General features: G+C 45.9%; 1 long non-coding RNA gene across 5 annotated transcripts in view; it reads right to left on the minus strand.

The window, feature by feature from the left end:
- Positions 1-13,530, minus strand: part of LOC126515978 (uncharacterized) — an 81,656-nt gene that overhangs the window by 50,833 nt on the left and 17,293 nt on the right. For 3 of the 5 annotated variants that reach the window (XR_007595969.1, XR_007595970.1, XR_007595968.1), the window contains 2 exons: positions 13,029-13,358; positions 9,768-9,878 (listed from right to left, as the gene is read on the minus strand). The exons of 1 other annotated variant lie outside the window; for it this stretch is intronic. This is a non-coding gene — a long non-coding RNA (uncharacterized lncRNA). The remainder of the gene's footprint in view (positions 1-9,767; positions 9,879-13,028; positions 13,359-13,530) is intronic. One more of the 5 variants, XR_007595967.1, reaches the window with a different exon arrangement.

Raw genomic sequence — 13,530 nt, forward strand, 5'->3', positions numbered from 1 at the left:
CCCGCTCCAAGCCTTAGATAAGCAAATCACACTCCTATTTTCTTATGAGCAAGGATTTATGACACCTAAGTACCTTCACCTCTCAGGACTAGCTGCACCAAGGCAAGCCCTTCCCATCCCCCACTGCCTACCACCACAGCCTCCCATCCTCCATTCTGAATTAAACTCAATATAGAAATCAGGTTTTAGTATGCAGGTCTTCCTGATGCAACAGTTCCAAAGAATAGGAAAGAGAACCTGAAAGTTTTAAATTGCTGTGATTGTAAATATTAATGCAATCCAAAGCCGTATTTCAATATTAATTCACGTGACCAGAAATAATCATGGTGATGTCCCGAATAAGGAAGTCGTATACTTGCACAATTCGGTTATCTTATAAGAAAAATCAGCCAGGGCCAACAGACTACAGCTTTTCTCTCCTTCCTCTGCCCTCTCTGGACTCTGTAGCTGTTACAGTACCCATGGGAACCCAGAGGAGGGAATCAGCAATGCTACAAGAAGAAATGCATCTCTAAGGGTGCTTCCAGGAAGCCACAGCTCTGTATGAATGAGTTAAGTCAGGGGGTGTTCCTCCTGAACCCTGGCTGAGTGAGACTGTCTGTGCCAGGGGAGCCTGAGTCTGAGTATGAGATGAGAAATGAGCGCAATAGCTTCGGTTCTGAGATCATCTGAGAGGCCAGAGCAGACCGCATTAAATGCCACCGTTGGGAGTCAGTGATTACTGCAGCATCGAATAGATAGACGAGAAATACCCAAGGGGGTTTGCCTCATGGGAGGCTTAACAGACTGCCAATGAACTTGGGGAAGCCCTTCAGCCTGAAAACCATTAAAATATTCATCTCAAGTGTAACATCAAAATGCATCCTGGCCCGTGAGCCAAATCTCTTGACACTAGAAAGATGAAAAGTCCAGAATTTGCAACAAGCCTCACTTAAAGGCCACAGGATCACGAAATTTGAATCAGGAAAAAAAAAAAAAAAATGAGGAGGGATGGTCTTTATCCAATGATTCTCAACCTGAGGAAGGGATTAGTGTTTAATGTGTGGAAAACTTCACAATTCCCCTTTGAAATATTATCTCTTGATTAAAACAAAAATGTTTTCCATAAGACAGGGAGCCCAACAGCATTTCACCTTGGGTAGGGGAGTGGTGTGGGAAGTCCTTCTGTATCTGTGCTGCTTTTATTGGTTAATAAAGAAGCTGTTTTTGGCCAATGGCTTAACAGAATATAGCCAGGCTGGAAAAGATATATCAGGAGAGTAGGCAGAGTCAGTGAGAAGCCATGGAGCCCCACAGAAGAAAGATGCCGGATGAAACTTTAACCGGTAAGCCACAGCCAAGTGGCAAATCACAGATTAATAGAAATGGGTTAATTTAAGATGTAAGAGCTAGCTAGAAATATGCTTAAGCCATTGGTCAAACAGTATTGCAATTAATACAGATTTCTGTGTGATTATTTCGGGACTGGGTGGTCAGGAACAAACAAGCAGCCTCCAGCAACAAGGGAAAGGCTCATAAGACTTCAACCCTCCCTGAGGGGCCATGGGCAATTAAAGATTGCAAGGGGGAGTCATAATCCATAGCTGCATGGCCACTGGTACATGAAAAAAGTCCCCCACATTCATTATCTCGTTAGCAAAGTAGGTAGGTCACCAGTCTCCCCATGACACTCACCCATGATCATACAAGCTACCCTAATTATACACGGTAGGGCACACACACACAAGAAATAAAAGATAATGAAAGTAGGCGGGGAAATTGGGAATAAAAAGAGTGAGAGGGAAGGGGAAATAAAAATGATAAAATTATGAATTTTACACATGAATTATATGTATGAACATAAGATTATATAGTAAAAATTAATGACCATTTGAAGTGTGATAAAATATTGTTACTAATTCAGAAACTGAGTTAGCTCATGCATTTAATCCTGTAACATCTATGTACATGTGTGTACAAGTTTGGTGTGCATATGGAATCAAAGACAGAAGCCCCTCTGTCACCGTCTCCAGGGTGCCACATGTCTGCCGAGCACTCACGCGGGAGAACTCATCCAGTAAATTCAGAGGAGGTGTAAGAGCACCAGCTCCTCTCTGACCCCACACACAAAGCTAGCAGGTAACATTCATGGGAAGGGCACATGAAGAACACGCATCCTAGGCTTTTCCCTCTGTGAGGGAGGTCCAGGTCCAGGGTGGTTTCATTTGAGGCCGGCCCAGAGGAAAAGAGAATTACCTGATGTGAATTCTCCACAGCTTTTGAGCCTAGGCGCAGAAAATAAACTGCTGACACCCTGAGACCATAACCTCTGCTTCATCCTCCCTCTGAGACATTCCCGTTTCCTTTTAGCTATGCGGTGTGACCCACGAGGCACACAGGTATTCCTTTTCTGGACAGGGATATGATGCTTCCTCGAGTGTCTGAGCCCTGGCCCATGTAAGGCAGTGTGGCCCTGTTCTTGGGGCCTATGGTCACCAGTCTTGTCAAAACAAATGCTTTGGACATTTTGCTCAAGACGAGGACAGAGACACTGGTAACCTGAGGTAGAGGCCTGAAGAGAAGCCTCGGCCTCACCTGCAGGGCCCGTGACAAAGCCCTGGGTGTCTTCCCTAAGCCATCAGGAGCACACAGACATGCTTTCCTTCTTACTCACGCTGTGACTGTTCTTTTGTGTTTAATATTTGATTTTTTTCATGTTTTTTCTTTAAAAGGACAGAAAGAGCCACAAGAGTATCATAACCAAGAAAGGAGATGGTGTGTCTAAACGGGAACGTAATTGCACAAGGCCACAGTCAGTTAAACCCAGTAAATCACGATGAGCAAAAGTGATTCTGAAAGCTGCTGCCTGCTTTGTTCAGATATCAAAGAGCCGGCGCTCGCAGATGGGCAAGGTTTGGGACTGTGTGATGATACTTCAGGCAGGCTGGCGGGCTGATCCGAGGTGACCGAAAGCTAGATTTGTGTCCTTATTCTAAATCTCATTTCCTCTGCTCCGATCGTCTGATAAGGGTATCTTTACCATCGATCGCCTACAAAAGTGAAATTATACAAGCATGGGAATGAGCAAGTATGCGTGGGAAGTACGCAGTAATTGATAACTTATTATCAGGCCACTGGCGAGTTCTCAGCAGGGAGGGCGGGCAGTACACAGTCACCAAAGCTGGTTCGTTTATCAGGCCACTGGCGAGTTCTCAGCAGGGAGGGCGGGCAGTACACAGTCACCAAAGCTGGTTCGTTGCTGCTCTTGTCGCCGGCAGCTGTGTGCAGTGTAAGTGTGTGTGTGTGCGGTGTATGTGTGTGTGTGTGTGTGTGGTGTATGTGTGTGTGTGTGTGTGCACGTGTGCATGTGGGTGCCCACCCCCATCTGTGCAGCGGGCCTATATGGATACTAGAGGTCCTCATCAAATGTCTTCCTCTATTGCTCTTTTTTTTTCTTTAATTTTTTTTCTATTTATTTACTTATTTTATGCATATCAGTGTGTCTGGGTCAGTGTTCTCTTGCTGTGAAGAGAAACCATGATCACGGCCGCTCCTATAAAGGAAAGCATTTAATTGAAGCTAGCTTACAGGTTCAGCGGTTTAGTCCATTATTGCCAAGGTGGGAAGCAGGCTAGCATGAAAACAAACATTTTGCCGGGGAAATAGCGGTGGGTTCTACACCTATATCAGCAGGCAGCAGAAAGAGAGACCAACACTGGCCTGGCTTGAGCTTCTGAAACCTCAGAGCCAACCCCCTCCGGCAAGGCCATAGCTACTCCAACAAGGTCCCTAGGAGTCTATGGGGACCATTTTTCATTCAAACCACCACAGCATGTTTTGCCTATGTATATGTAAGAGTGCCATGTGGATATACAGCCCAGAAGAGGGTGGTAAAGACCATGTTGGTCTTGAACTGAGAGCATTCCTCCTGTCTCAAGCTTCAGAGTGTTGGGATTACAAAGCCTGAATCACCTTGAATGGTTATGGTTTTTATTTTTAAGCTCTGACATAAGAGTTACTAATGAACACTTATTCCTAGAGTCAAGATCCGACAATGTATATTGGCTTAAAACTGCTCGGATTTACTCTCGTGTCTGCAGCAGGCGAAACTTGTAAAACAATAGTTACCTTGGCACTAAGTGTCAGGCAGTGGAGAACACTGATCCCTGAGAGACAGAAAGCAAACAAGGTGAATCCTTCGGTTCTCCGGAGAGAATTTTCTGGGTGTGCCGCAAAGAGGGGGAAACTGAGGCAGAGCTTTACAGACCTCCTAAGTTGAGGTCTAAGGTCAAAGCCGAGAATCTGTAAAAAAAGCAAGGCAACTGGAGCTCATAGAAGAGAACACCAGAGAAGAATGAGGGGCCAAGAGAGAAGAGCCTGGCGGTCTATAGAGAGCCTCTTCAAAGCCTGAACAAGGTATAAGGCCATTAACGATGCCAGGAAAAGATCTGCAAGAGGCTTCAGGCAAAGGATGACGGGCGCGCACACGGAGTCACACTGGTTCCCACCAGCCAGCCCGAGAACTCAGCATTCATGAGGCATTGTGTAGGGCACTCAGGAAGGTCTTGCTTCAGTGATGGGGAATAATCAGCCCGAGAGAGGGCTGTGCTCTGGCCCAGCCTAACTAATCACACACAGAAGACTCAAAGAATGACACTGTTTCCAAGGAACTTAACTGCAGCCCAGAACAAAGCCCAAGAGTGTTTATAGTAACGCAGAAACAGCACCTACCACAGGCAAATCACAAAGTGTGCCATCCAACCGAAGATCACCAGGCATGCGTGGAGACAAAGAAGACAGAGTCCACAGTGCGAAGAATAGTCAGCCAATGGGAACTCACCCCCAGCTGACTCACACGCTAAATTTAGCAGAGAAGACATTAAGTGCGTACTTCGAATTTTTTTAATTTTATTTCACTTTTATTGATTTATTTCAGTTGTGCGCAGGTGTATATGGTACATGCATGCATGGGAAGGCTCCACGGCGCATGCATGGAGGTCAGAGGACGTCACATGGGTCCCAGGGTTAAAACTCAGGTCATCAGGCTTGCCAGCAAGCACCTTTACCCACTGAGTCATCTCATTCGCCTGGTTAGTACAACTTTCGGAACATAGGAAATATAGTTAAATGAAGTTCCATCTACAGATCAAAATCTGCTAGATGGGACTCCTGGCCAAATAGACAGGGAGATGAAAATAGGTAAGCTTGAAGGTGAAGGGGTGGGGAGCTGTCCAAAATAAAATATGCCGTCAAAGTGGCCAAGCAAACAAGACAGCAACACGTTAGGACCTGGAGGGACAATCCCGCATCAACTCCCAAAGGAGAAGACACAGGCGGCAGAAGGGCTCTTGAAGAAGTACCAACAGAAGTGTATTAACAACAAAAACTACAGACCAGTAATTCAAGGAACTCAGCAACACCCAAGGGGAAGAAAGATGCAGAAAGCTGCAACGAGACACATCAAATGCAAATCCATAAAGGTGATTGATAAAGAAGAAGCCATAAGAGCAGCCAGAGAACTGGATGTGTCCGGCACAGAAGAATTAAAAAAAAGAACTAAGAACGCCACCAGCCTTGGATCTGGCAGCAACACAGTCAAGGAGACGGTGAAACAATGTCCTTACAAGGGCAAGTGTTCTTACAAAACACCTGTTAGTACTGAATTCAATACCTGGGGGGGGGGGGGAGGACAACTTTCACAATGAAGCTAGTAACAAAATAAATAGCACAGGTGGGATTTTAACTTAAAGTGTGGGAAAATACACATGAAGCCATCCTGATGTAAACAATGTTCAGGTAAACACGTGAAAGACAAATTCTCCATCAGGCAGTTCCTGAATGATTCTATAGCGACCGCATTGTCAGGGAAACGCAGGTCTACTCTTCCTCCTGAGTGTGGGGGCATGGAGTGACTTCCTTCTACAGTAAAGTGTGGAAGAGAGCAAAGAGGACAAACCTGGCAAGCACAAGCTCAGGCAAGTACCGAGGCTGCACCAACAGTGACAATTCACGGGGATGGGACCTGACCTAGACGTGACGGGGTGGCAACGACACTTAACCTCTAAGAGCTTTAGAGTTCCTCCTAAACTCCCCAATTCTAGTCTAATCATGAGAAAAACATCAGAAAGGGTGGATGAGAAAGTACCAAGGGACTGGAGAGATGGCTCAGCAGCTAAAAGCACGGGCTGCTCTTCCAAAGGACTGGGGTTCAATTCCCAGCACCCACATGGCAGCTCATAACTGTCTGTAACTCCAGTTCCAGGGGAGCTGACACCCTCACACAGGCATACATGCAGGAAAAAAGTGAATGCATGGAAATAAAAGTAAATAAATTATATATTAAAAAGCACTGTATTTCAGGGCATCCTACAAAATGAGCATTTCTCAAAACTTTATCAGATCTGAGTTGTCCTTGATGATCTGTCTGTCTCTGCCAGGTGGAGCCTCCACAGTGCTATCCTGGACAGATTTCTAGAGCCCAGAAAAGGTATTAGTCTAGAGCAAATAAAGGAAATGCCAATAAAGTTTAGACCTAATCACCAGAATCAATACTGGTTCTTTGTTTGAAAGCTGCTGGGAAATTGAACGCCCTTTCTATTAACTTGGTGATTTTCAGACTTAGACTCATCTGAAATAGAATTTACTAGAAACAAAATGAAGGTAACACAAAATCCCTCGCCTACGCTATGCACAGGTGAGGTTAAATGATGTCCTCCAGGTGAATGGCAGTGGACACCACATGCATCTGGGAATTCATGAACAGATGCTACAGGCTTAAACACATGGCTGCCGTTTTATTTGGATCCTCTTAGAAGGTAACTGGCATCTGTAACCACAACATGGGAGACGCTGAGCCAGAGGAGTCGCTCTTTCAAAGCAAGCCTGGGTTATAGGCTGCAAGATCCTGTCTCAACAAAACAAAACAAGGTATGGTGGTGCACATCTTTAATCCCAGCACTCTGGAGGAAGAGGCAAGTAGATCTCTTTTGAGTTCCAGGCCAGCCTGGGCTATATAGTAAGACCCTGTCTGCAACAACACTAATAACACAAACAAGATCCTTGACTCTTGGTGGACGGTCCCATCCCCAACCTCCAAGCTCCCTGGTACAGCTTGAGGTCTTGTGCATAACTCAAACAAAGCAAGCCCAACTCAAGCAGAAGAAAGGCAATAAAAGCACAGAAATCAAAATGATCTACCCTGGGAAAACTATAAAAAGCCACAGAAACAGAAAGCCAATTTTTTGTTACTGTCTCTATGCTGGGATTTGAACCCAAGACCCAGGACCTTCTAATTCTCAGACAAATGCTGCACCATTGAGTTAGCTCTTTAAAAAAATAAGAAAAATTAAAATACACATCAAAATGGAGCTAAAAGATAATGTGGCAGAGCCATTGCAGAGAAAATATGGGAAACAATCGCTTCATGACCCTAGAGTTGACAACTGAGGAAAATGGAACAATGCCCTGAAAAGGAGAAGATCCAGCTCCTCAGAAAGCATCCTGCGGTACACTAGGCCTACAACATATCAAACCAAAGCAAGACATCACTATGCACCTACCAGAACGGCTGTGATTTTAAAACCATGAAAGCACCACATGAAAGCAAGAATCCAAGAAACCAGACCATTCACACACTCCCAATAGATATGGAAAAGGGAAGAGTCACCCAGGAAGACAGTTCTTGGCTTTATAAAATGAAACACGCAACTCTCATGTGGCTAACACTTGCTGCCTCAGGCATGCATCCCAGAAAAGCGAAAACATATATAAAAATCGGCACATTATCTAGTGTGTGAATTGTTAAACTGTGGTATGTCCATTTCATGGAATATTTTATATATATATGTGTATATATATATGCTCGTTTCTAAGACATTATTGAAATGAGAAACTTATAGAGATAGAGAACAAATTGGTGGGCAGAGCAGCATAAGAACAATAGAAGCTTATGTCTCTCGGTTCTGGAGGTGAGCAAGTCCGAGATCAGGCACTAGCAGATTCTGTGTCTGAAGACAGCTCACTCCTCAGAGAGCCATCTCTTCACTATGACCTCAGAGCAGGAAGGGGAGGGAGGATAAACTGCTAGGACGGTGGTTCTCAACCTTTGGGTCCTGACCCCCAGAGGACAGAACATTTGATATTTACATTATAATTCATAACAGTAGCAAAATTACAATGATGAAGTAGCAACAAAATATTTTTATGACTGGGGCTCACCACAACATGAGGAACTGTATTTAAGGGTCACAGCATTAGCAAGATTGAGAACCATTGTTCTAAAGTTTTTGTGTGGGGATATGAATCCCATCCATGAAGTCTGTGCCCTGTAACCTATCAGCCTCCCAAAGTGACCACCACCTTGAGGGATGGGATTTTAACATCCAAAATTAGGGTGAACATAAACACTGTTGAACCTTGAGTTAGGTGAGCAAACAGTTTGTTTGGTTGGTTTGAAGGGTATTGTTGTTTTGAGATTTGAACTTGCTAGTTTTCAGAGCCTTGGATCCCTGATCCTCCTGCCTCTACTTCCCAATGGGGTTACATTGAATGCCATTATGCCTGGCTAGACAAATGTTCCTAAACTTAGACAGCAAAAGGTGCAACCGTGAAGAACAAGACAAAAAAATTAGATTTCACCAAAAGTAAAACTTATGCTCTTCATAGGATGAAAAACAAGATCTCTCAGAAAGAAATTTTTTCCAAACCTCTGTGGTCTGTGGACTGTGGAACCTACCTACCTACCTTGTAGACCATGGAGCCTACCTACCTACCCTGTGGGCCAAAAGCCTACCTATCCTATGGCTATCTCTCACCTGGTTCCCATAAGTCACTCCCCATAACTGCTCCAAACAAAGCAATCAATGCCTTGGGGCACCTAGCCTGTCCACCTGGACACTGCCACCTGTGTGCTCAGCCTTCAGCACTGAAGGTCATCTATCCCCTTCCAGGGAGCTGTGTTAGGAAATGTCTGTACTAAACCTGGGTGCCATGGATAACCCCACATAGCCATCTCTAGGAGAGGAAATTATGAGAGAGGCAAGCTTGGCTTTATGAAAACTCACTGTAACTGTACCCAGATTGATGATCTAAGAAAGAAAAACAAAAGCAGGCTGAGATAGGAAATGGGTCTATCTGCCTCAGGGGAAGCTATCTATACATCACCTTCATTCTGAAGCCAGCAACAGCAAGAGGCTCAGTTCAGCACACACCCTGGACCAGTGGATTAAAACAAACGCTGATTTTCCTGTATTTCAGAGGAAGGCCCGGGATGAGAGGAGAGGAGAGGACAGTAGGGTCAACAGTACCTGAAGTCAATGAGAATGGCAGATGGGGACAACTTAGCTTCAGAACTGCGCCTCCAAAACAGTAGTCTTGGCAGGAAGCAGCAGCAACATCCCCTAGAAGCTGGAGACATCCGCCATCAGTCCCTGCAGAACCTGAGACCAAGGGTAGGCCCACCCCCTGCTCCTCTCCAGTCTTCTGGTTACTGTAGGGGCGTGTGAAGGGGCCTTGGCCTTGAGTGTAGACTGGACTCATGTGGGGGCACCTTCAAAGCCAAGGCCAAGATGGATACCTCTTCCCAGAGATCTTGATTTTAGTGATTGACTTGTTCCACCTGGGATCAAGCCTGGGAACTGACATTCCACCCCAAGGACATGTCAGGTCCCTGGGGACAATCAGGAAAGGTCACCGCTGATGCTCACAGATGCAGACTCTCCAGAGGGAGCGGAACATCCCTACTCAAACAGGCGTCCCACACCCAGGTCATTCCCATGTTCCTGTTTTACCGTCAGGTGTTCTCAGCATTGCCTAACAGGGCTAACCCGGGACCTCATTCAAGCAACAACTTGGTCAGCAGACAGCATCATTCACATGCCAGCTCCGCTCCGTGTGCTCATCTAAAAGACAAAAAATGAAGCAAGGGGACTCTGCTGTGGCCACATGTGATCATGATGGTGTCCGCACAGGGACAATACAATAAGAAAGGGGATGGACGAGGAAGAAATGGAAGGGTTACTCTCTTAAAGTACATTTCAGCTAATAAAGAAGGTGAGTCAGTCAAGAACTCTTTGGAAATACCCAGGAAGGTCTGCCCACGGAACAGTCAACATGCTTCCCTTCCCACGCTACCCCTGGCCCACTTATTCCTAGGGAGGTTAAACAAACAATTTGTTTTGTCTCTTGAAAAAGGGGTGTAGACATCCATCACCAGGGAAGAAAAATTAAACAGCGCCCAGGCCAGCTGAGATGCTTCCAAGGGAGATAAAGGCCAGAAACAGAGTAAACTAGGAGGGAGAGAAAGGCGATGAGGGAGATTAACCCGTGCACAGACTGTGCAACCTGCCAGCTGGAGTGGCTAGGGCCAGGAGGGAGAGGCCTGCAGACAGTTGCCAGGGCCAGGGCTGAGCTGGCTCTCCGGGTGCTAAGTCAACAGCTCCAAAGCATTGTTGTGGATGGAGCCTTGGGCTCTCACCAGTCTGCTAAATGGACGTATTGTAATTCCTTGTTTACGAGCCGCTCTCCTCCTCTAAAGAAGGGCTCCCAAGGAGCTGAGTTGACTGTCACCTAGCCCTTGACTCCTGGCAGCTGGCACAAACCACCTGGCACAAACCACCTGGCAAGTGACCCTACGAGACATTTTCTGTGGCCTTACATAAATAGCCTATTCTTTAGAGGGGATTGCGAATGTTACATAAGAGCCCTGCGAATTTCCCATGTACCTGGTTAGCAAAAGGGAACAGGGGCCATCATTATCCTTCAGTCCGTCAGAGCTGCACGGTGGATTGAATGTTGTGTCCCTTTACCCCACTAATGTCCAGGAGGGCCTCAGAAGAGGACCTTGTAGAGACAGGGTCCTTGGGTTTAATAGTTGTAGAGGTGGAGATGTGACCACCCTAGGATAGACTGGCCCCTAGGTCTGAAGAGATGGGGAAAAAAAAACACAAAGAGAGGAGTCACGGGTGATAGAGGGAGGCATATTGGCACATGCCACAAAGTGCCAGGTGCTTAAGGGCTGGAAGAGATTTTCCCTTTAGCCTTTAGAGGGATCGTGGCTCAACCAATGCCTTGATTTCAGATTTCTGAGCTTTTAGACTGGGTGACATTTTAGACATTTTGAATGTCTGAAGCCAAACCAAGCCAGCAACAGTTTGTTCTGAAGGCAAGGACAGGAACGCAGGCAGTAAGGGCACTGGGGTTTCATCCTCACAACGGCCTTGGATGGACGTGGCCCTGGACATGACTAAAGAGGACTTTTTAGCCGGGAGAGGCACTGGGAGGAGCTCAGAGTGTAACTCAGTTGACACAGCTAAGGGCACAAATCAAAGGTCCTTGCTTTTCTCCTCCAGTCAAGAACAGTTGCAAAGGAAAAGATGTGAAACAGGGAACATAGCCAGGACGGACTGACAGACAGACTGACAAAGCGCACCCACACCAAGGCCAGAGCCCCATAGATACCACCAGTTCCGGCCAGGCAGCCCCATCCTGCTCCTGGGAACAGCGCTGCCCCCCACATCTCAGCAGAGCTCCTGTTGATGAGGAACACATCACTTTTCAACTACAAAGACCTACTGTAACAGGAATTCTGTGGGCCACCCACCAACTCCTAAATCATGGCATGGAGATTTGTTATTAGTAATGAAAGTTCAGCCTTCTCTCATTTCTTGCTAGCTCTTTATAACTTAAATTAACCTGTTTCTTATCTACATTTTGCCTTGGGGCTTTTTACCTTTCTTTTATTCTGTACATCCTATTCCATGTCTGGCTGGCAGCTGCCTGGCCCTGGGTATTTCCTTTTCTTTTCCCATCTCTCTTAAGCCTAGACTCTTATTCTCTCTGCCCTCCAGCCCCACCTATCCTTCTACTTCCTAGCAATTGGCCATTCAGCTTTTTATTCGACCAATCAGGTGCCTTAGGCAGGCAAGGCAATGCATCTTTACATCATGGTTGCATAAACAAATGCCCTCCTTGCCCTGATGTAGGCTCTAAAGATTTTAAAGCTCCTGAAATAGAGTGAATTAGAAATAAAAACAAAATAACCCCAGTTGTCAAAGAATGTGCTCCCTTGCCTCCCGACCCATGGGGGAAACTGGAGAACCTCCTGCTTATCTGTCAGCAGACAAAAGCACTCATGGTGTTTCCTGGGAATTGAGACAGGGTCTCTCTGTGTAGCCTTGTCCTCAAACTCACAGGGATCTGCCTGCCTCTGCCTCCTGACTGCTGGGATTAAATGGCACGTGCCACCAATGCCTGGCTTTTCAAAGGACTTTTAACCTATTTGATAATTTTTAAGTCTGCATATTCTACACATTCCTCCCCCTCTGTGTCCACCGACTCCCATCTCTTAGACACAGCCTTTCCCAGATGAAGAGCAGGCAGAATAAATCGATCCTATGGACAGAAGAGAGAGTGCGAGCCTGGGAGAAGGTTTAGCAAGCGGAAATACGAGGCACCTACTCAAGCTGAACTCCATAGACTACACAGCAAATATTTGTAAACATAAATAAATCCCAAATGATTCTTGGAACATTTGTGCTTCAAAAAAAAAAAAGTTGTTTGTTGTTTGTCTGAAATTCAAATTTAACAGCTTTTGTTTGTTAGTTTTAAATTGGGGATTCATGCAGCCCAAGCTGGTCTCAAAACTTGCTATTTAGCTGAGGGTGACCTTGAATTTCGGATCCACCTCCTGAATGCTGTAATTACAGACAGGCACCTTGCGCCCAGTTTCTGGGATGCTGGGGATCAAACCCAGGGTTTTCAGACTTAGCCACATCCCAGCCCTCCACCTGTATTCTTATTTACTAAATTTGCAAGCCTCCTTGGAAGAGCTAGGTCTAGATTTGCATGGCAATTCAGCTCTCTTCTCTTCTCTTCTCTTCTCTTCTCTTCTCTTCTCTTCTCTTCTCTTCTCTTCTCTTCTCTTCTCTCCACACACACACACACACTCCAAAAACAGCTGACATAGTATAAAAAGGATGGTATTTGTTAAGAAGAGGTTGCAATATTCCAGAAAAGAAGTGTTACTAAAGATAGGAACAATTACTCTTTACTTCATCCAGTCGATTCCAGAAAGCTCAGCCTTTTTTTAAAGAAACCAGAGTGGAGGGGCCAACAGCTCCAGGTTTTCCAGCTCCAGACTCGATGTCCTTGCAGACACAGCCTTTGTTTTCCTCTGGGGAGGCAGCATTCCCAGTCTGCAGACCTTCCGCCGAGATGGCTCTCCTGTACTGAGCGGCTGGTGCCTGGACGAGGTTCTGTCGTCTCCAGTGCTCACAGCTGGTCCCGGCCACAGCAATCATGAAAATGAGGAGCTCACCGCAGATGCTGTAGCAGGTCCAGCAGCCTTGTGGCTGCTGCTTGGAACTTGGACCCACTGTCAACTCAAAGAAGAGGAGAAGAACGTGATAGAGAAGGACCAAGACTCCATGACATCATCCAAGCCCTGGGTCCAGTTTTAACTGAAATTTAAATTTCCCACCTTTCACACCAGTGTCATTTTCTGGGTTTAATCACTTGCAACCAAAATGCTCCTTATTAAGATAAGAAAACTCT

This window comes from Alexandromys fortis, unplaced genomic scaffold (assembly GCF_014885135.2).
Source record: "Alexandromys fortis isolate MF-2015 unplaced genomic scaffold, M_Fortis_MF-2015_v1.1 scaffold_146, whole genome shotgun sequence".
Classification (NCBI taxonomy): Eukaryota; Metazoa; Chordata; class Mammalia; order Rodentia; family Cricetidae; genus Alexandromys; species Alexandromys fortis.